Genomic DNA, 24,662 nt, shown 5'->3' with positions numbered 1-24,662 from the left:
CAGGGAGCTCCTCTCCTTTCCCACAGGAGAAGAGGAGCTGGATAAAATTAGTATAGAAGATCACCTTAGCTCGGAGAGTCTCCGCTACTACAGCTAAGGGTGTTAGATAAACATTAAACAGAATAGGGCTGAGTGCCAAGCTCTGAGGCACACCAACCGTTAGCTCATGAGCCTAGGTAGAAAAAGGGGGAGGCCAGTCCTCTTGGCTTCTTACCTCCACAAAAATGAGGTGAACCATTTCAGAGCTATGCCCTTAAGCCTAATAACTTGGAGTCGTTCAAGGAGTCATTGTTTGGAGACTGTATTGAAGGCCGCCAAGAAGTCCACCATAATCAGGACGGCCTTCCCTCCATAATCTAGGGCACCCCTTAGGTACACTGCGACTTCTAACAGGGCCATCTCTGTGCTGAAGCCCGATTGACTTGGGTGCAACAGACTAATATCCTCCAAAAACTGAGAGAGTTGCAAATTACCAGACTTTTTCAATACTTTTGAAAAAGCGGGAAGAGGAGAGATGAGCCTATAATTTTCCGGGACCTTGTGATCTGTATGTTGATAAATATGCTGCACTACGTATTGTACTGAGACCTAACAGCACTGCTGTGTATTGACTGCATTGTTTCCTGTTTAAAAATTAAAAAATTATATAAAATAAAGGTTTTAATAATACACTATATTACAATATAGAGACTCCACATTGTTTGCTCGTATAATTTAAGTTCTAAATGATGAAGTAAACGGAAGTGCTATGATTACGAGGGAGGGGTAACAGTCTCCATGGGAGTTGTGACTGAGCTTCTAAAATGGCCAAATTGTATGGCATGCAAACGTATATGACTGATTTATGAAATGAAATGAAAAGAAAATTTGTAGGGCGTGATTGCTGCCCTGGGGCATCCAAGCGCTAACAAAGAAGTGGTGCTACCTACCAGACACAGTCATCAGGGTGATTTAGTGATGTGTGTTGAAAAGAAAAGTTTTAAGTTGTTTCCGAAAGGAAGGCAGATTGTGGTTGGACCTAAGTTGGATAGGAAGCAAGTTCCACAACTTGGCCGCTTTATAAGAAAACGACCTGCCCCCTGATCTGGTTCTCCTAATTCGGGGAACTGTAGCCAGAAAGGCATGACTTGAGCGAAGCTGTTTGCTGGGGTGGTACGGGATGATCAAAGAGTGGTTAATCGCCGGGCCCGTCTGCCAATTGGCTTGATGAGAGATGCACATTGATTTAAAACTGATTCTTTCCCTAACTGGAAGCCAGTGCAGGCTCGTCAGCCCAGGCTTTGCTGACGTCCTGCGGGGAAGCTGAAGCAGCGTGCGTGCAGCGCAGTTCTGGATCAGCTGCAGTTTCCGCTGAGTGTAGTCGGGTGCACCTAAGTACAGGACGATGCTGAAGTCCAACCAAGACTGGATCAGGCCTTGGATGACTATTTGCTTGGCTTCAAAAGGTAGAAGTGGGAGAACCTGCTTCAGAAGCCTAAGAAGACCGAAACAAGTGGCAGAAAGCTTGGTTGCCTGGGTGTTGAAAGTCAAAGACTTATCCAACCAAACGCCAAGACTTTTTATATTATCTTTAGGTGTAGGTGGCGTGCCGAGGCTAGGGGGCCATACGAAGTCGATAATAGGTGAGGCAGGAGGACCAAGGAGCATCAGCTCAGTTTTGTCTCTGTTGAACTTGAGACAGGATGCAGTCATTCAATTTTTTACTTCCTCCAGGCAATTCCTCAAGCCGATCTGTGCTAGCTGGCTGTTTTCCTGTGCAAGGGAGACCACTAGCTGAGTATCGTCCGCATATGTAATGATCTTAATACCATATGGACGGACGATCCCAGCCAGCGGTCTCATATATATGTTAAATAACGTAGGGCTTAATGATGAGCCCAGCGGTACCCCACAGCCCAAAGGTTTACTGGAGGACATGGTATCTCCCTCAAAGACCTGAAAGGTCCTGTTGCTCAGAAAGGATTTGAGCCAGATTAATGCAGTCCCTGATATTCCCAGGCTGAGAAGGCGATGTAATAGCGTATTATGATTCACTGTGTCAAACGCGGCGCTCAGATCGAGGAGGACCACTGCCACTGATCCCCCCCCCCCCGATCCAGAGTTCCCCTAGTTCCTCGGTTACTGCAAGCAAGGCGGTTTCCGTCCCATGTCTGGGGCAGAAACCCATCTGAGTGACATCCAGTAGGTGATTCTCCTCGAGAAACATCATTAGATGTGTGTTAATATGTTTCTCGAGGATTTTGCTCACCCAAGGAAGCAGGGAAATGGGGCGGTAATTGTTAAGATTGCTGGGATCTAAATTCGTTTTTTTCAAAAGCGCTTGCACCATAGCTTGTTTCCAGGTGGACGGAACTATACCTGAGGACAGAGAGGCATTGAGTAAGCTCATGATAGTAGGAAGTATGACACCGTGTACCAATGTACACGGTGAGGGCTGGGTCGCAAGGGAAGTCTGACTTTACTTGACGCATTATCGATTCAAGGGTCTCTAGGTCCAATAGTGGGAACTGATCCAAAGTATCTGAAGGAGGATGAGCAGCTTCTGGAGATGAAGACTGTTCTTGAGCAGTGGGATCAGAGTCAGCATCAGAAAATGATAAATTAATTTGGTGTATTTTTTGATAGAAAAATTCCGCTAGATCGTTACAACGGGACACTGTATTATAATTAGAAACAGGCGGGAGGGAGAGCTTGGTAAGGCTTTTTACTATTTGATAGATTTCTTTCGGTTTTGATTTGGCCGTTGTAATTTTTCCTGTATAGTAGGCAGATTGCGTACTATTTATGCACAGTAGTTTTTGTTTCTGTCACTCACATGAGCGAGCCAAAATTTTTCGATTGCCTTGAGGCAACTGTCATAGAAGACACAACTTAGCCATTGAGGCCTATAATGCAGTCTTAAAAAGAGCCATGCATATGTACCATCTTATGAACATACACTGCTAGCACCCACAGCATATGATGACAAAATACAGAGTGAAAGAATGGAAAGGGCTACATATTATAAGGAGCTCACACCAGCAACTCACGCTTTAGGTACAGAGACTTATGACAAGGCTTCAGGAATAGTGCCAGGTTTATCAAATATACAACTGGATATTTGAAGAATTGTGAAGTGCTGTTGAACACACTTGAGTAGGTATAGTAAATCTTATCATTCCAAAATTCAATGCTTTCCGTACTGCTGAGGAGACTGGAGGTGGAATAGTATATCTACCAATATTGCCCCTACTGTTGACCTGTGGGAATAGAAAACGTAACCCCTTTTTAAAATGTTCGAATATTTTTAGTAAATGTCTTTTTTGGGGATTTTATATTTAATTAATGTAGTAATTTATTTCAGTTTTGCAGTTGAATAATTAATAATTTTATGTTTTATATATATATAAATGCTTGTGTGTGTATATATAAATATATATTGATATATAAATATATACATGCTTTTTAAAGTAGTAGGTTAAAAAATATATAATGTATAACACATATTTTTAATTATAGTGCTACATTATATATATATCTGTTTGTATAAACATATATAATTTCACACAATGTGCGTCTGGCTAGTGAAATCAATCAAGTAAAGTCTGTTTGTAGTAAAACTACCAGGAAGGAAGGGGAAGGAATCCTTTCAGGATGAGAACCCCTACTCACCATATGGTGACATGCTTCATCATTGGGTTCCCTCCTCTCACCTGGACTGCACGGTTCACAGTGTGGGCTACAACTACCCAAAGGGGAGGAGGTGAGGTGTTTTTTCTCAAAGATGAGCGATGAGAGGAGGTGAATGAGGAGCAGAGTGCAGAGAGATTGTAATAGTGGTGATAAGTAAACCTATCTCCAGGAGTCCACTTAAACTTTATTTGGGTGGCTCCAGGGATAGAGTTTAAAAGAGAGGACTGGGGATTTATCAAATATATCCCTCACAAGGATCAACATGTTTCTGCCTTTAGTAGGTCACATATAGGGATCCTGGGGCATTTTTCAGGACCTCAAAGTTAGACAGTCACTCTGCAGATAATCATGTTAGTGAAGTAATGAAAATATACTGGCCACCGTTAAATCGGAGCGGCCAGGTGAGCGACAGCCCGTATTATGCTGGTGACCGTCTCTCTGAAAATCATAAAAAGAAAAGCCATAATCCATTTCTCATAATACTATATATTGACGTCATGCTGGCAGTGTATTACTACAACCAACTTGTAACAGTTAGTGTTTAGCATAATTTTGCTTAGCGGGTCATGATCCGTCTTACCTAGTGTTAGGGTGTATAGTCAACTCTCAAATCAATGGGTACATCTCGTAGTGCCCAACTAAAAGTGAAAGTGCATTATCAATAGTGGATCGAACAAAATATTCAAGATCTCAAATCAGAGACTTTGTCAGAATAAAACATGTTCTCCTTAGTTACTAACTGTGAAAAAATAAAACAGGCTCTGTATTGTGATTGTATAACTTATTCAATGTTCGAACAAGGATGTATTACGTGCAGTGGGTTTATCATTGTCTTTGCATATGTATGCGGAACCTAAGGCATTGGTTTTCTTCATTGCATGTGGTGGCCAAGCAAATAATGACCGAGTATTAAAAATAAAATTGCTATTTCACCTAAGTGTGAAAATACACCCGAGGGTATGAGGTGTGCCGCAACCTCCACTAGACATGTTGGTTGGGAGACTGAGTCATGATCGGAAACACTGAGATCTTGCAATAACACTTATGCATAAAGAAGAGGAGTCAGAGCTTCAAAGCGGAAGTTGAAATCAGAGTTAAGCCCAGCGCTTGCTTTACCGATTACCTCAGTTGTTGGTGTCACCTCTAAATGAACATCCCAGCAAGTGTACAAATCAACCGGCAACAGTGTCCTGTTTCGATGGTGGCTCCTGGTACGTGAGTTGCGTGTACTGCGCTTCTTGAGCTTGTCACAAATGTGTGATTCTCTGAGTAGTATTTATGGGATATGTAGTCCCAAAAGTCAACCGAGTTAACCTTTGTGGAACTTTATAGACCCCAAACAAAAAACTGATCTCAGGTGGAATAAGTCTAAGTGAATATGATAAAAATGTGTATCATTTTTGAAAGATGGTTGCTCCATGACATATATGAGCTGCGCATCTAATGCGTGTGATGTAACTCGGAAGATTCTTGGGATATGTTGTCCCAACCGCCAACATAAAAACATAAAAATGACTATTTCACGTAAGTGTAAAAGTACGCCCAAGGAAATGAGGAGTACTGCAACCTTCTATAGGCTTGTTGGTTGGTAGACTGAGTCATATTCCTGCAGGTTAACTCAGATTAACAATCGCAATCACTGAGGGATCACAATCACACTTTAAAAATACAAAAGATGAGGAATAAGAGCTTCAAAGCTAAAGTTAAAAACATAGTTAAACCCAGCGCTCGCATTATCGCTTACCTCAGTAGTTGGTGTCACCTCTAGGCAGACGTCCCGGCCAGAGTAAACATCAGCCGCCGACAACGTCCTATCTCAATGGTGGCTCCTGTTACATGAGTTGCGTGAACTGCGTGTCTTGTGTGTGTCACATGTGTGTGATTCTCTCAGTAGTATTTGTGGGATGTGTAGTCCGGAAAGGCAGCACAACTTAACGTTTGTGGAACTTTTCTTGATAGAGCACAAACTAGAGACTAACCTCAGTTGGAATAAGTCCTAGCAAACTTAATAAAAATGTGTGCATCATTCTTGAAAGATGGTTTGTCCTATTCCATGACATATGTGAGCTGCACATCCTATGTGTGTCACGTAAATGTGATTCTCTTGATACGATTCTTGGGAAATGTAGTCCCAATCGTCAACATAAGTACATGTATGAATATCTTTTTCTTTCTATAGCCATTACTGGAGACCAATTTGAATGACTAATGACTTCTGGAATCAAAGGTTTAGTTGATGTATTTCATTCCTGAAATTGAGTGTGTTCACTTCCACATCAATGTAACATTTCTTGATCAGCAGTGATCAAAAAGGGGTGGGTACATTTGTAAATGATTGGCTATAAGACAGGTGACGAGTGACTTGTAAACACAAGGTATTCAATCCCCCTTGTCAAAGGTAAAGGGGCCTGTGGTGGCATGTATGTCCTTTACCCAGACTAACCCCATGGTATATCTTCATTGAGTCCAAGTCTATCACTCATCAATTGGAACACCCAGCGTTGTTGTCTTCCAAATAGGACATATTCATATGAGCCCATTATTGGTCGAAAGTTGGGGTTATCTCTAATCATCTACAATATGTAATTTTCTGTGTGTTCAAGATCTGCGTAGTGTCTAGTGAGTTTGGTGTTCACTTTTTTGCACCTCACAGCACTCAGATGTTCAATAATTCTGGTGGTCATACCTATATAATTCAAATTGCAAGGGCATCTCAATAGGTGGATTACTCCTTCTGGGTTGCAGTTAGTGTGTATGTGTAGTTGCCAGGTTGTCTTAAGTCTCAAATCAATCTCATGCATAGTCCTAGTGTATGAACAGACTGTGCAAGAACCACAAGGAAAGTGTCCCTTAGCAGGGGGAAGGGACCACAGTGTATTCAGAATTGTTGTCTTCTGGTCAGGTCGTGGTCTTGTGTGGACAATCATATCTCTAATATTCTTACTTCGTGTTAGGGTGAATAGAGGCTTAGGTAGGGACTTAGCTCCGGTATTAAGGATGGGCCAATTTTTATTAGCCACCTTCTTTACAGTATTGGTAAGGTGACTATAGGTGGTTACACAGACAGGTCTATCTGATCACTGTTTGGGTTATATCTCTACTAGGGCATCCAAGTTATTGTGTCTTGCCCGTTTTGCTGCACTTTTAATACGGTCTTGTGATAGGATCTTTGGGATAGGTGACTGCTGAGTGTGGCTGCATGTTCTTTAAACTTGTCAAGTTCAGGGCAGTTCCTTCTGAGCGTTAAAAATTGGCCAACCTGTAGGTTATTTCTCAGGGCCCGAATATGAAAACTATTGTAGTAGAGACAAGAATAACGTGCTATTGGTATCTTGTATAGTTCAGAGCAGATCCCTCTGTTCTTTGGCTGGAGTAGAAGATCCAGGAATGGTAATGAGACTTTGCTATATTCACATGTAAACTTCATGTTGCTATTTCTTGTATTGAGCCATCCAGAGAAAGTCTGTAGGGATTTCAGATCACCCTCCCAGATGACCAAAATGTCATCTATATATCTCTTCCATGTTTACAAATTCTCAGTGTATGGATTATCTGTGGGATAGATGCACTTTGATTCAAAATCGTGCATGTATAGATTTGCCATGCTGGGAGTGAAGGTGCTTCCCATGGAAGTTCCTGTTGTCTAACAATAAAGTTGGTCTTGATTTTGGAAATTTTTTTTCTTCATAGCGATATAGCATATAAATATGTGTTTATATAGATATTTATGTATATATAGTATTAAATATTATTTACATTTCATTTACATTATATTAATGTTATATATTAAAATGTATACGATTTACTATTTTAAATCACATGTATATTAAAAAACCTATTCTTTTAATGTTTAACAATGTTAGTGTGAAACAATATGTGTTTTATCGAAATCTTTGAACTTACCATTATAAGTATAGGTACACAATATTTTTATGATCAATATTTTTGACATTATATTTTTGTATCACAATAGTGTTGTTTTCAATATTGTGTCAGCGATACAGTAAAAACATATCAAAATGATTTTGAGGTGGATTTGAAAGTGATTCCTGCTAGGTAGAACTTGGAGTATAGTTCCAATGATACACTTTATCTCCAAACATAGAAACATTTTTATAGGTTGAAAATAAACCGGCAGAACAAAACAGAGTTGTAGCAAAGTTGGCTTCCACAAAGTTGCTTGATTACTGAATCAGCTGTATCCTTCAATGTTCAACCAAAAAAGCTAACAGGTAAAATGACAAGATTAGGATGTCAAAGTTGTGTATTTTAGGACTACAAATTACGCCATGTCCTAATCTGTAGAGCTGAAAATGTCCTACCTTTGCCAAAAAAGTTCAGAAAACATTGCTGTGCTAAATAGAGAATTCTAATTGTCTTGAGGTATGGCTCCTCAGGCCCTATTTTCCCTTTTGCTTGAGATTTCCCACAGCTACAATCGCAGGTCCATTTGAAAGTGCCCAATCAAATCAAATCCACTGAAATTCTGAACTAGGGTCAACACCTTCTTTTATTCTTAGGATCATCAACTCCCGCCATATTGAGGAGGGACACTCGACAGGAACAAGCTGGATTCTCTTCCTTTACCTGAACCCCTTAAGCTCTGTGCACTAACAGAATGCAGTGGAAACCAGACCTGCGGCACACACTGGGGCAGATGTACAATTAAGGACTGGAGCCAGGAATTACTTCAATGTTAGATAGAATTTAGAATATGTTTTAAGATTTAGGTGTTCAGTTCCGGCTTTATTGGTCAGGTGGATTGTGGCACTTGCCATATGTTTTACAGAACACCTTGCCAGACCAATCAGTATCCTCTTAAAAGTCAATATGGAGATGAGATCTGCTTCCAATGCAATCGATCAAAATCTTCTGGGAACATCATCAAATTTTTCAAAATTGCTCTTTTGCTTCCTCCAATATTAAAGACATCCAGTTCATTCCTCACAGTTCAATCTCACATACCATAATACTGTCATACTTAGCAGTCAGAACTGTATTCACTTGTGGTGAAAGGACAAAGCTTTGTTTGCTAGTAAATCTAACAATTGTACTTTTGCTGCTTGAACTATTGCCAAAGTTTTAAGAGTATGCTGCTCCCATCTCAGATTGTTCACCACTTGCATTCCCAAGTAAGGATATACCTTTTCATCTTCATAAAGATATTACCCAGGGTAAACTTGGGGACGAATCTATGACATAATATCGACAGACAGAATATAGACATACAAAAATATCGACACAAAAATATCGACATCAAAAATATCGGAGTTCTATCTACATAAAGGTAAGCACAAAAATATCGAAAAAAATATTGTAGTACAAAAATATCGAACTTAAAAATATTGTTTTTTAAATGTATTAATAATAATGTAAAAATATTTAAAAAATACATATAATTTAACAAATTATAAATATAAACATTAAATCATATTTAAAAAATAATATCTCATACATATACATTTAAAATAAATTAAAAACTCTACATATAAATTAATATATATACTTACTCCACATATTGCAACAGTAGGAAAAGCGTTAGATAGCGTAGGGTTAAAAATTACTATTCCCACTCCAGAGGGTGCAACAGTAGGGAAAGTGTTAGATAGCGTAGGGGTAAAAATTACTATTCCACTCCAGAGAGTGCAACAGTTGGGAAAGCGTTGGATAGTGTAGGGGTAAAAATTACTATTCCCACTCCAGAGCGTGCAACAGTAGGGAAAGCGTTGGATAGCATAGGGGTAAAAATTACTATTCCCACTCCAAAGGGTGCAACAGTAGGGAAAGCATTGGATAGCATAGGTGTAAAAATTACTATTCCCACTCCAGAGGGTGCAACAGTAGTGAAAGCATCGGATAGCGTAGGGGTAAAAATTACTATTCCCACTCCCGAGAGTGCAACAGTAGGGAAAGCGTTGGATAGCGTAGGGATAAAAATTACTATTCCCACTCCAAAGGGTGCAACAGTAGGGAAAGAGTTGGATAGCGTAGGGGTAAAAATTACTATTCCTACTCCAGAGGGTGCAACAGTAGGGAAAGCGTTGGATAGCGTTGGGGTAAAAATTACTATTCCCACTCCGAAGGGTGAAACAGTAGGGAGAGCGTTGGATAGCATAGGGGTAAAAATGACTATTCCCACTCCAAAGGGAGCAACAGTAGGGAAAGCGTTGGATAGCGTAGGGGTAAAAATTACTATTCCCACTCCAAAGGGTGCAACAGTAGGGAAAGCGTTGGATAGCGTAGGGGTAACAATTACTATTACCACTCCAGAGGGTGCAAAAGTAGGGAAAGCGTTGGATAGCGTAGGGGTAAAAATTACTATTCCCACTCCAGAGGGTGCAACAGTAGGGAAAGCGTTGGATAGCGTAGGGGTAAAAATGACTATTCCCACTCCATAGGGTGCAACAGTAGGGAAAGCGTTGGCTAACATGGGGGTACAAATTACTTCCCACACTACCCCCCCTTTAACACACCACCCACTACACGTACAAAAAAACACAATTAATATAAATATCAATTAATCCATTAATATCAATTAATATTATTACATTGATGTAATTATAAATTACCTAATTAACACATATTAATGACTAATTCATAATTAATTGCCAATTAATAATTAATTAACATGATATTTACAAGAATAAACAATATTTACGGATGTATGACGTTACAATGCATGCTTTTACCACGCATGCCTTTACAACGTGGTTTTTACAACGCATGCCTTTACAACGCATAGTGCTTTGGGGCGCTGGATAGTGAATAGTTTAATTTACTATTCCAACTCCAGTCCCCGTGGATAGTAGGGAAGGTGTTGGATAGTAAATTAAACCTATTCCCTATCCTAGAGCGCCCCCCAGCGCAATGCGTTGTAATGGTTTGCGTTGTAAAAGTTGCGTCGTAAAGGCACTGCGTGGTAAAAGTTGCGTTGTAAAGGTTGTTTACCAATATTTACTAATAAATTATTTATAATTAATATTATGAAATAATTAAAAAAAACTAATTACCAATTAATTAATTAACAATTAATTACCAATAAATACCAATAAATACATACAATCTCTTTAAATAATTTAATTTAATTGTCACACCCTATTCCCCTATAAACACACAACCCACTACACATAAATAAATCACATAAAAAATGTATTTGTGATGTAATTACTTAATAATAATTAATTACCAATTAATTATTAATTAACAATAACACAAAAAATACGTTTTACTACATTAACTCTAATTAATTTAATTAACTAATTAATAATAATTAATTACCAATTAATTATTAACTAATACTTATTTATCAATCAAAAATATATAGAAAAAGATGAATTAATTCATTATAATTAAATTACTTCCCACCCTATTCCCCTATAAACCAATACCCGCTCTGATACTAAAACGCAAAATGAAACAAAATTACTAATTTCTAAACATACATTAAAAAACATGTTTAACAAACATATAAACAACATAATAAAATACATAACACTAAACAAAATTTCGATATTAGTAACATACATACCGTAATATCGATATTCTATCTATCGATATTATTGCACATCGATTTTCTATACCATCAAAATTAAAACATCAATATTATTGTATAGAGATATTTTAATTTCGATATTTTGTCTCTCTACCCTTGGGGACATATGTGACTGGAATTATTCATAAAACATCACTTTGGATTTTGAGATGTTGATTTTTAAATCATTAATTCTGCCATAAGACTCTACACCTTTTCTACTGAACCTGTGGTGCCTTTGGAGTGCAGGCAAGCAATACTAAAGCTTCAGAATTCAACGAAAGGGGACAATTTCATTTTAGGGGTGTCTCACGAGGCTGCCAGCACCTTCTAATTTACAATGTTAATGTAGGGTGGAAACAGTGCCATTGTCAGAAGTTAGCTTGTTTCACTCCCTATATGTTCCAAATGTATTATTGTTTCTTCCATTCAAGCCTTTCATCACTAGGCTTGGGGTCCCAGAACACAAGGCTATAATACCACTGGAAAGATTTTTTTCCAGATTAATACCCTTCAACATTTTTCACAGTTTGCCTCTGTTCCCTAAAGCAAATTCAGAGGAGAAGTCTATACATATTGCATACATTGTTTTTCGTTTTGAAATGACATACTTGTGAATAGGATGAGTTCAAAAAAAGGTGTGATCAATGTAAGAAAGGCTTCACAAAAACCCCTTTGGAGCACAGACATACATTTTCTATCTTCCCTTTGGTGCCTAGTAGTGAGTTCCAGAACTTGTGTTTATCTGTACCAGACAACTAATAAGTAGGGGCAGGCAGAACTCGCTGAGTTGCACTTCGAAGAATTCCATGGAGTTGCATAAAAACTCTGGGAGATTCTGCTGGAGTTCTACTCCCCACACCTAGCAGTGATCAGGTTATGAAAAAGATGTTCATTTTCAAATGCACATGGAAAATTCTAGATACTAAGGGGCATATTTATAAGCCCTTATCGGCACCACTGCGTCACTTTTCACGACGTTGTGGTAATGACAGAGGATTTGACTTATTTACAAGGCTGCGTTAAGCCACTTAACTCTGCCTTGTAAAAAGGTACCCTTTCACGCTATACGTAGCGTGAAAGGGGAGGGCAATGGATGTTTTGGTGGGCATTCCTCCACAACATCCATTGATTTTGATGCTGCCCCTATTTACAAGGGTGGTGTAAATATGGGGTAGTGCCAAACTTAAGACCAGGAAGAACCTGGTTTTACCCTGGAGCCACGAGGAGAAATTTCTCCTCATTTTTTATGTTTCCGTGTGTGCTGCTTTGTGCAGTACTCATGGAAACAGCAAAACACCATTAATTAATTACGTGCAGGAAGGTGTCCAGTCCTGCACAGAAATAATAATTTAAAAAATGACGTTTTGCAGCTTCTATGTCTGCTGCTTTAAGCAGTACACATAGAAGTTACTAAGCAACATTTAAAGATTGTTTTTGTGCCGGAATGGACACCTTCCTGCAGATAAACAATCTTCCCCTGCAACACAGACACCCTTGCACTGTGGTGCAAGGGTGCCTGTGTTAGCGCTAGGCAACTTTAGCTCCAGCGCAGGGGGAAACGCAGGCCTGCACCATATTGTTGTAAATATGATGCAACCCTGCGTTTCAGAAGTGGCGGAGAACGGCGAGAGGCCATGAATGCTAATGCGGCGCTCCATAACTTCTATTGTAAACATGCCCCTAAGTCTGCATTTGAAATCTGATTGCTAACCTTGAAGATGGCTTGACCTCATTCCTTATTTAACCCATAGGTCTCGGTGCAAGGTGTTATTAAGCCACTCGAGTTTCATAAGTGACAATAATTGGGGTCCGCACTACAAAACCATGCAGTGCACATCGAGAGGACTAATACAATGTTGACGTGTGGATGCGAGCAGTGTGAGGCTGCAGATGTGCCCGGCAATCGAGCAGTTAAAGTGCATTTGCATGATTGCTTGCTGTGAGTCAGGTGTGTGGCATTCAATCTGGACTGTCCTAATCAGAACGCAACAGACATTGAGTTGTTTTTCTTTTCCTCCTCTATATGTCAAGTCATTTTCCGTGAGTTGTTGCTGTTAGACGCTGTGTCATATGCAGGCAAATGCCAAACACTTCACAGACTACAGACTGTGGCAACTGGTAAACACTTCTGCGGCCTCCCAGGCAGCCGAGAATAACGGACAGGTTCCTGTCCTCCCTGACCCTACTATTTTACTGTAATTACCACCATCCTGTTGTCGTGTCTCACTGCCAAGTGGGCCCGACTCCTTGGGGCAATGGGCTATATTAACCACCAACAATGATGTGCATGGAAAACAAAGCTGTGCACATTGCAGATTTTGAAGGACTGACACACTCTGTAAATTAATGCAGCCACTCAGATAGTACTACTAATCAAATCTAGTCAGAGCAGCAGTTCGGAGCACCCAAATTGTCAAAGATAAATGAAAGAAGTATCATGCCACTCCTTTCAAATACTTATCGTAGCTCTCTGATATTCTCATTTCCCATCCAGGATGACGTGCTACAGTGTGTACAATAACCATATCATTCACACTAACCAAATGAGGAGTGGTGCACAGTCCAGCAACAAGTCTTCTTCACCTTCAGCCACCATCAGGAAGTACAGCGCCATGAAGCAAAGTACAGCGACAGGTAATAGGTGATGACCAGCACACAGACAAAGCCGGCTGAACAGTGACCACAACAAATGAGGAGGTCTCCACCATGGAGGGAGCCTGACAAAAAAAACTAACACTACAAAGAGCTTAGTTTTGTTTCTTGGGAAAGAGAAAGCTGATCTGCGCTCCGCTTCTGTGTGCTGAAGCATGGAGGGGTTGGTGCCTCAAACTCATGGGGCCAAGTAAGTCCCCTGGATAACTCTTGCAACTCCACGCCCAGAACTCATCCACAAGAGACAAGCATGTGTTAGACATTGAAAACAGACTTTTAGGAGCATGCGCAAATGGGCACCACCGATATGGGTGAATTTAGTAGATGCCTCTGTGAACTCACTGGAGGGCTGGATTAAGGGTAACAAGTTTGATATCTATGAGGGCTTATACAATTCAGTGCGGAAAGAACACATCCTTACAAATTGTACCTCAGAGAATGTTACACCAGCATATGGTACTCTTAAAGTAGCTAGCCCTAAAGAGCTGGGGAAGATAGCTGATGAATGGGTACTTAATTATATTTAGATTAGGCAGACAAGATTGGTTTTGTTGTGAGAGTTGTTATGAGTGAAGGCATTGTGTTGACTTGGTTCACGAAGAAGTCGCACTGCAATTGATCAATTTTCACTGGAGAGGTGTACATGGATCAGGTGAGACATCACCATGAATAAGGCTGCCAATGGTCAGTTGCCACTCTATGTGAGGCTGTGATTGGTTGACCATTCTTATATCTGTCCAGCTATTGACTGATTGTTGTTTGTTTGTTTTTGCGTGGCTTGTATATAGTCTGATCAGAAATAAAACGGTACTGGATTGAAAAAGTATGAGGTTCCTAAAGTATCTATTATGGAAGGTGAAAAGAATCCTTCAGAAAATTCACTTGCGTAAGAGATGATGGGGGAACATATGTTTTCATTAGTGTATGAGTTAAAGGATTGGCACAAAATCACATCTGGTGACAAGAACATACAATTTACTTTATATGATACCTCACATATCAGAAAACGTGCCTACCTAAGACATGAGATGTGCGAAAGAAAGCCACAACCTAGATCTACACAATTTGAGGCATTTAATGAGTGGAATCGAGTGGCCATTGAGAAGGAAAAGAAGAGAATAAGAAGGGCAGGTTAGAAACACAGTGAGCCAATGGGTAAGAAGCAAAGTGGGTCAATTAATTAAGAGAGGATACAATGCTGGTTGAGTGTGTATTTCCTCTTATTACTCGTGATACACACATAAAGAAAATTGAGAATAAATCTGATTTGAAAAATAAGAAATGAAAGAGAGGCAAAACATTGATTTTTTTGAGGAAATTAATTTCTGAAATTAATTACAAGACATGAGACTTCCTCCTTACAATGATGTTGAACAGACACTAGGCCCATCAGCATATGATATACCTACAGGAGAAGCAATGCCCATATCAACTATAGCAGTGCCACATACACTGCCTATTAGTGCACTGTGTTCAGCTTTACCTAGTCCTACTAAGATTTTTTAAACCTGAAGTTTAAACAGTTGTTCCAGTTGTTGAATCTGTTGCTTCTACAGACCACCCCTACTGAACTGGAACCTGAAAGAAGGGAAATGACTGTTGTACATTTTGAAATTGAGGGGCATATTACCAACAACTAGCGATAATTATCGCTATGTTGGTTTAGCGGCGATATTTTCATCGCCGAGCTGCGGCCATTTTTATCGCTTAGGAACCTTGCTGTTATACAGGTTTATTTCCTAAGCGATAAAAATCGGCCGAAATGCATGAATATCGCTGAAAAGTCCGCGATATTCATGCATTATCGAGCTAATGCTCTTAGCCATGTTATCCACCTACCATTGGATAACATGGCTAAGAACTGCTCTAGGGCAGGTGTTAGCTTTTGGAGATATTCGCGCTTAGCGCAAATATCTCCAAAAGTTGGTAATAGGAGACAGCGATGTTAGCGACTGTTTCCAGTCGCTAACATCTTGGCACGCCCACTTTGTATGTCATTAGTGCTAAATATCGCTGACATGCAAAGCGGGGCCCAAGATGGTCGCTATCTCCTAATAGCTGTCGCTAACTGGTGTTAGCGACAGCTAGGTAATAGGGAGATAATTTTATCTCCGCTTTCTTGGATTTTAAAGCCAAAAAAGTAGAGATAAACCCCCTTGATACAGCTAGATGTAGGCGTGAAGCACATGACAGGCTTGAAGATCTAGCAGAAAAGTATGACATTGATTCTGATCCAGCGCTCCTAATGAAAAACTGTCTCAAAAATGCTATTCATCTCCACAATACTCACCATTAATCATGAATCACTACCTAGACCCATAAACTAACGAGACATTTTTTGAGCGACTGAATCATGTGACCTAATTAAAACACTCTATTCATAGACTATTTACAAAATCATTTACAACTGCAATTTAATAAATCTTACCATGGTTTTGATCATACAACATTAATTAAGTCACATAGGCGAATAGATCTAATAATGATAACTAGACCATGAGTAAACAAGACCAGCTTGTCATTTCAAAATCTAATTTATTAACTTTATCTTATTCAAAGAAAGAGCAATTTTTTATTCAGAAGCCATTATTTTATTAGCAATTCGAAAGCATCATTCAAGGATAGGCTTATTATTCCGACATTTTAAAGTAAATCATTTACCATGAATTAAAGCAAAATAAGGTTCTCATTCCCAAAATTCTATTTCCCTGTCTAAACTCTCTTCATCTAAAAGTATAATTAATAAAGACAGCTATCCTTACGTGCGCCAAAAGTCCATCAGCACGTCATTCAGGAATCGGGAAGCAAGAGCCCCCTCCTGCCTGTAAGGCCAGTTTTGATACCTTTCTTACTAGCTAATCTTCTCAAAAAGTACACTTTTCCTTGCCATCAGAGTTCCCATTGGCTGACAGATGTCAGACCATCCTTGTGTCATTCTTTCCTGACCAAGTCAGGGGCACATCATAGCCCTTATTGTTCTTAGATTCCATCCTTCTAGCTTCCTCAGAAAAGAAACATTTGACCGAACGCAAAACTTTTACTTCCTAATCTTGGCAGACGATACAGGCTTTTTGTCCTTGGTGCTCTTCTCCAAGAATACGTACAACTCGACCAAAAACAGTTCTGCTTATTATTCCATTGTTTAGCAAAAAGCTCTTTTTTCTGCATTTGAGTGAAGACTTCACTCTGGTCAAGTTTCGCATTTTCCAGCACTGCCAGTCAGCCATTTTCTTAGGCCCACTCAAGAACTAGTATTTAAACAAACACAAGACAGTAATTAATTAAAGAATTGAAACTCATTCTGTTTCCCGCCCCTTTGCTAAATATTAACTCATTAATTATGTTACCTAGCAAAGCACAAAAAGCAGCATATATAAAAACTTCTTCTTCAGGTCTCCAGGATTCTCCACAAGTTTTTGCCACAGAAAAGACTTGACAAAACATATGCACACGAATATAGCACATGCTATTATTAAAACAGCTGTATTTAATACTGACAATGACGATAGACAAGGTTAGTTTATTATTTTTTCACATACTTGCAAGTGCAACAGGAAAGCACATTAGTCCTTCGTGTAATGTATGCAATTTTAATCTAGGTTGGTTAATTATTTCAACACATGCTATTAATACGGTTATATTTATTATGGAAGTTTAACTTTGCGAGTTTGAACAAAACTTTATTCAATATCTCGCTCCATCAACTCCCTCATCTGGTGATTTCATAATCACCAAACCACACCCAAAATTTTGTATCTATATTGCCCATGTTTTGAACATTCTCTGTGTTACTTTTTCTAAAGCTTAGATTCTGCAATTTGTCTACTACTCTCATATTGAGCTCTAGGAATCTCTTCCAGTTCAATTTCCTTCTCCTGTTCTTTTCTGAGCTTATACATTCTTTTATTTTCCCTCACAAATTTATTTCTCTTGTGTAACATGCAACTAATTTTTAACATAAGTATTACTATAGCTATAACTATTACAGGATAAAGTATTTTCCCAATGATTGAGCTTCCAATCTCTTGGAACCAGCGTTTAATTGTTGCGAATCATTTAGCCAAGCGCTCTGTAAAACTCTCATCTTCAACAGGTTCAATTTCAGCATGTAATTCTGTTAGATTCTTTATATACATTTCTATATCTCTACTTTTATCTGGAATAAAAGTGCAGCAGTGTTGGACATGCAATATCCCACAAACTACTCCCTCTTTTGCTAGCAGAATGTCTAGAGCAAGACGGTTCTACATTACCATGGATCTCATGGCAACAAGTTCAGTGTCAACTATAGAAATCCACTTGCTGTGTCTGTCAACACCCACCATAGGTATTATTGCACCAAATATATCTTCTATAATTTCTGCAAAGCTTTCTCTTTTAAATCTGCTCAGATGATCACTAATTTCAAAAGAACCCTTTGAATTTCTATCTACATGGAATATCTTTGGAAAAACCAAACCAACAAAACAGGTCCCATACCAATGGTTGGGAAGACTGTAATAGGCTTTATTCCCACAAATGAAATAAATTCCAGGAAAAATTGGATCTTTGCCCCCTTTAAATCCCCAACCCCCTATAATACGATAGGTATCTTCACATTGACTTGCTCCCACGAAATAATTGTCGTAAAGTGTGTTATCTCTTCTAATGCAAAGCTTTCCTCTATCAGCTTTATCTATGTTAATAGCAACATTTTCATTTTTTCCATTAAGTTTCTCGTCCTCCTTTTGCCAAAACTTAGACTTGGTATGTTTCGTCATCATATTTCTCTTATAAATTGCTCTTCTCTCTTCCACCATATTTAACAATGGCTTTTCTTCTGTTCTCAACTTACATGTTTTTAAAAGCATAATTATAATTGAGTTCACCAGTCTTTAAGAAAAATTCCCTCATCTGTTTCGCAGGTCTCACTTTGTTTAAGCTGTTTACAACTTTTAGATTTGCAAAGATTTTATCAAAGTCAGAATAATAATATTCCAACCGACCAGTTTCATAAAACAAGCTTGTTAATACACTGCAAGTAATACCATAGGTAAGGGGAAGCATATTAAATGTCACCCCTTCCGAAACTGAATCAGTTAATTTCACACAAATGTAGCAATCTTTGACATTCATCACTTTGACATATTCAGAAAGGAGTCTAGAAAAAGTATTACTAGAAAAATCACCAACAGATCTATCTTGGTGGATCTCTGGTTTGTGCTCAATGACTGTATTAGTTCTGCCTGCTTCATCATGAACAACTTGTTTAGTCTCAACTTTACTACTCATATTAACTTTGTACGTTTCTTTGTCAATTCCAGAAGGGAAAATGACAGCTAAAATTAACCAGACCAAAATTATTAAAATCACACAAATAGAAAACATTTTGCAACACCTTCTTAAAATAGAGCATCTTGAATTATTGTTAGAATTAGGCATCTTTTACTTGAGACAATAGCCTTTCAGAAAAAACAAAAAAATTAAAAATGTTAAAAATCACTAAATATACACCCCCCTTTTTAATTTTTTTAAAAAAAAGAATCCACTAACAGCTTTTCTTCGACCTTACGTCTTACAATGTGTTTTTCCAGCGAGCACAATTTCTTCGACCTTGTGTCACCTAACACATTTTCTTCGTCCTTATGTCAATCACAATTTTAACCTAAAATGAAAACAAACTCAATCATTGTCACTTGTGTCATATATTTCTTCCTGACTACTGCTGCTCACTTCCACTACTGGTGGAATAATTATGTAGGTCCATTCGGGTGACTTATACTTTTGATTTGGCTTAAATGGTCTTTTTCCCCTACTATTAATCACTTTTATTTTCTTTCCTGCTTGATTTTTCTTATCGAATTCACTTTTCTGACTTGAAATCTCGTTTATTTGTTCTTTTTACTTATTCACTAATTTGAATTTCAGGCCTTCATTCTCATTTGTCCAATTATCTCCTTTTCTGAATAATTTCTTCTTTGGCTCAGATTGATTACATTCAGTTCTCCAAGCTCTTTTTCTGAATTCTCTCACTTTAGATTCTTCATCACTTTCATCAGTTTCACTTTCTGTTTCAGAGATTTGAATTCTAGATTCAGGTACTTCTTTATTCAGCAGCTTCACTCTGTTAGGAACATAATCCTTATAGCTTGTACTTGGTATTTCGTCTTCTTCTTCTTCTTGAATTACTTCCAATCCACCAGTTTCAGAATTTTCGTTCCTTCTTCCAGAGCTTCCAGTCTGCTTTTCAATACTTTCCTGATCTTGAATCACTTCTTGATCAGATTCTTTTTCTGCTCCTTTTTCTAGTAGATCTTCATCATTTTCAGAGTCTACTATCACTATTTCTAGATCTTTTTCATTCGATGCCTGATTCCCATCTGCATCTTCCAGATCTCGACTTTCTTGTCGATCTTCAGTATCTGGATTTTCAGGTTCTTCTTCAGAGTCTGAATCAGTTTTTGTATCACCTTCTTCGTCAGAATTCTCAGGTGGTGGCACTCGAATAGTATGGCTAGCGTGTATCCATCTTTTCAGACCTTTACACTTAACTGCATTTGTTGTAACACATATCACTTGTCTCGCTTTCTGCCACCTGGGAACCAGACAATTTCTCCTTTGATGAACCTTTGTCCTCACCCATTCTCCTGGCAAAAGATCATGAGCCTGTTCTTTTTCTTTTGTGAGTACTTCAGTTCCCACCTGATGGAAAACAGAAGTCACTACGTCAGAAAGGTTTTTACAGTACTCCATAACTGCACTATCATTAATGCTAAGTACCTTTCCAACTGGAACAAATGCTTGTCTCATTACTCTGCCCATGAGAATATCATGAGAACTTAAACCAGTTTTTGTATCTGGAGTACTTCTCAAAGACATTTAGACAAGTGGAAGTGCGTCAGTCCACTTCATTCCTGTAGCCAAACACATTTTAGCAAGCCTATTCTTGATAGTACCATTGAATTGCTCAACAACACCTGATGCTTCTGGTCTGTAAGCACGGTGCAGCGTTTGCTTTATACCAAGTGCTTCACAAATCATCTGTAATAATCTGTTTTCAAAATGTGTGCCGCGATCAGTTTCAACCGTCACTGGAAATCCATACCGAGGTATGATCTCTCTCAAAAGTAATTTTGCCACAGTAACTGAATCATTGTGACGAGTCAGGAAAGCTTCCACCCATCTTGAAAACAGACAGATTATCACTAGGACATATTTTAACCTGTTGTGAGGAGGCATATCAATGAAATCCATCTGTAACCTTGTAAAAGGACCACCCTCCCGTCCTATGGTTCCCAGGCTTACAACTGTTTTTCTGTTTGGATTAATCTGCTGACAAATCAAGCATCTTTGGCAAAAAGATTCCGCAATAATCCTGAATTTTGGGTTGTACCATGTCTGCCTAAACAACCTAATCATTGAATCTCTGCCTAAGTGTCCTGGACCATGATACATTTGTGCCATGTCAGCTATCATGCGGTTTGGCATTACTGGTCTGTCATCTTTGTAAACCCAAATCCCATCTTCTTCTCGCTGCCTGCAACCTGCTTTTAGCCATGTGTCTTTTTCCTCATCATCTGCCTCATCTTGTAAATCTTTTACTCCTTGCCATGTCTCAACTACAGTTATTAGCATGAGTGAGTTCAAAACATGATCATTGTCTTTTTCCAGATTAACTAACATATTGTTTTTCGCACAGAACTTTGCGACTTCATCTGCGTATGCATTCCCCTTATTCATATAATCATTTCCCTTTTTATGTGCTGTGCATTTTACCACAGCAATTTTCTCTGGTAATTGAATGCCATCAATTAATCTTTTAATCAATTTTGCATTTTTGATTGGTGTTCCCACAGAAGTTAAATAACCTCTTTGAGACCAAATCTGGCCATAGTCATGGACTACGCCATACCCATACTGACTATCAGTCACAATGGTAATTTTCAATCCTTTTGCTCTTTCACATGCACAAATCAAAGCAATCTATTCTGCTATTTGAGCTGAACTAATTATTTTGAGACAAGAAGCTTCAACCACATCTGCAACTGTACAGACTGAATATGCTGCATTCAGAACGCCTTGATCTGTTCTCAAACATGAGCCATTAACAAAATAAACAAAATCAGACTCAGGCAATGGTACATCTTTAATGTCCTGCCTTGGTTTTGTGCAATATTCTAAAATGTCCAGGCATTCATGGTCAATGTCATTCTCATTTCTGATTTCTGTCACAACACCATAAGGCAACAATGTGGATGGATTTAAATTCACACATCTTGCAATTGAAACGTTATCTGATCCCAGAATAACCTTTTCATATTTTCTCAATCTGTTGCTCGTTATGTGCTGAGTTTTACTTCTGGTAAGAATAATCTCAACTGAATGGGGAACATATACTTTTACAGGAAACCCCATTATTATCCCTTCACTTTGTTCCAGATTCACACTTGTTGCAGCCACTGCTTTTAATCAACCTGGTAATACTTTTGCAACAGGGTCAAGAACTGCTGAGAAGTAAGCAATTGGCTTTCTCAGTTGTCCATGTCTTTGAATCAAAACTGATAATGCACATCCTTCCCTTTCACTGCAATACAGCTCAAATTCTTTTTCATAATCCGGCATTCCTAATGCTGGTGCTTCACACAAATTCTTTTTAATTGCTCAAAAGCTTCTAACTCAGTTTTTGTTAAGGTAATCGGGTCCTTTATGTCTTCTTTTGTCAATCTCTGTAATGGTTTTGCAATTACTAAAAATCCACTAATCCATTGACGACAATAACCTACCATTCCAAGAAACATTCTGACCTGTCTCTGTGTTTTTGGAGGTTGCATTGCTTGGATCATTTTTAATATTTCAATCGTTACCTGTCTAATTCCTTTTGCAATCCTGTGACCAAGATATTTTACTTCTTGTTTGTTTGCAAAACTGTAATTTTGCAGGTGACACTCTATGTCCCTCATCTGCCAAATGATTCAAAAGAGTAATTGTATCTGTCACACAGTTGTCTCGTGTTTTTGCAGCAACAAAGACATCATCAATGTATTGCACTAATGTCGATTTACCAGGCAAATCTAGATTTTCCAGGGATTTCTTAAGCAACTGATTAAAAATTGATGGACTTTCTGTATACCGTTGTGGGATACGACACCATGCTAATATGCGCTCCTGGAATCTGAACGCAAACATTTGTTGCCTCTCTGGATGCAATGGAACAGTAAAGAATGCATTACAAAGGTCTATAACTTTGTACCATTCTGCATCATGCGGAATCTGATAAAGAATTACCGCTGGGTTTGGTACAACTGGGCAACATGGAACAACTATTTGATTAACCTTTCTCAGGTCCTGAACAATTCTGTAAGTTCCGTTTAGCTTTTTGATTCCCATAATCGGTGAAGTACATGGCCTGCTCTCAATTTCTTTTAAAACACCTTGTTTTATAAATGTTTCAATTACAGGAATTACTCCCTCAATTGTCTCAGCTTTCATTTTATACTGAGGAATATTTGGATAATCTGCTCCTTGTTTTACTGTAATTTGTACCGGGTCTACATGTTTGATTAAACCCATTCCATCTCCAGTTAAATCCCAAATTTTAATATGGACTGTTTCTTTTAATTCTTCAGGTAAATCATTTTTGTCAAAAGCAGGAAATAATTTACTTCCTTCTGCTTCAACCATTAACATTGTTAATTTATAAAGGCCATCCTCTTCTTCTGGAGTTTGAAGCTCAATACCATCCGGTGAGCAATATATTTTGCAATTCATCTTGCAAAGGATGTCCCTTCCTAACAAGTTTACAGGACTGCTATCACAGACTACAAATCTATGTTTGTCCTTAAATTTACCAATTTCAACTTTAGCTGGTTCTGTTAAATCTGTTTTAATTTGTTGATTAGCTACGCCAACCACTTGGATGGTGTCACCATAGAGAGGCAGGTTTTCTATTTCCACTGATCTAACAGTAGAACGGGTAGCACCTGTGTCCACTAGAAAAGTGATTTCTACATCATTCACTTTACCATTATCAAATGGACCAGTTTGATCTACCTCAAGAGTGGCTCCAAGCACACACTCTTCCTCCTCTCTCAGGCACCGTCATAAGTAATCATCAGACTCGCTTCCATCATTTTCTTTCAACCCATATGGTTGAGAAACATTAGACACATTCACTTTTGTTGATCTGTTTACCTGTTCACCTCCGCAGAATCCTGTTTCAGAATTGTACCTTTGCACATTAACACAATTTGGAAGTGGCGGTTGTGGAATCTGACTCTGTTGATTCACTAACTGTCGTTGTAGCTGTTGCTGCTGATTTATCTCGTTTAACTGTAGCTGTAGCTGTTGCTGCTGATTCACCTCATTCTGCATCTGTGTTTTTAATGATGTATTTTGGAGATTTCTGGGCGGATTTTTACACTCACGCTTCCAGTGTCCAATTTCGCCGCAATTAAAACATGGGAGTTTCTGCTTTAATTCTTCGATATTACCCATTAATTTTGGCTTATTAAAATTACCCTTAAATTTCCCTTGATTCTGTTGAACGTTTTTGTTTTCTAAAGTTGCGATTTGTTGTTCAGCTACTTTCACCTGTGCCCACATTGATTTTTCTTTCAGCTTCTTTTGCTTAGCGTCTATCGCATCACTGCATTATTTTGCTTTTCTCACAATGTCATCAACTGTGAGTGATTGCCAACCAACTAGTCCTGATCTAATCATCTCACCAATTTCAGGTCTTAAGCCATATACAAATCTGTAAATAAAATGGCTCATATCCTTCTCACTCAGCTTCTCATAACCACTGTATTGTTTAAATACTTGCAGT

This window comes from Lissotriton vulgaris, chromosome 4_1 (assembly GCF_964263255.1).
Source record: "Lissotriton vulgaris chromosome 4_1, aLisVul1.2, whole genome shotgun sequence".
Classification (NCBI taxonomy): Eukaryota; Metazoa; Chordata; class Amphibia; order Caudata; family Salamandridae; genus Lissotriton; species Lissotriton vulgaris.
This window is presented reverse-complemented; position numbering follows the sequence as displayed.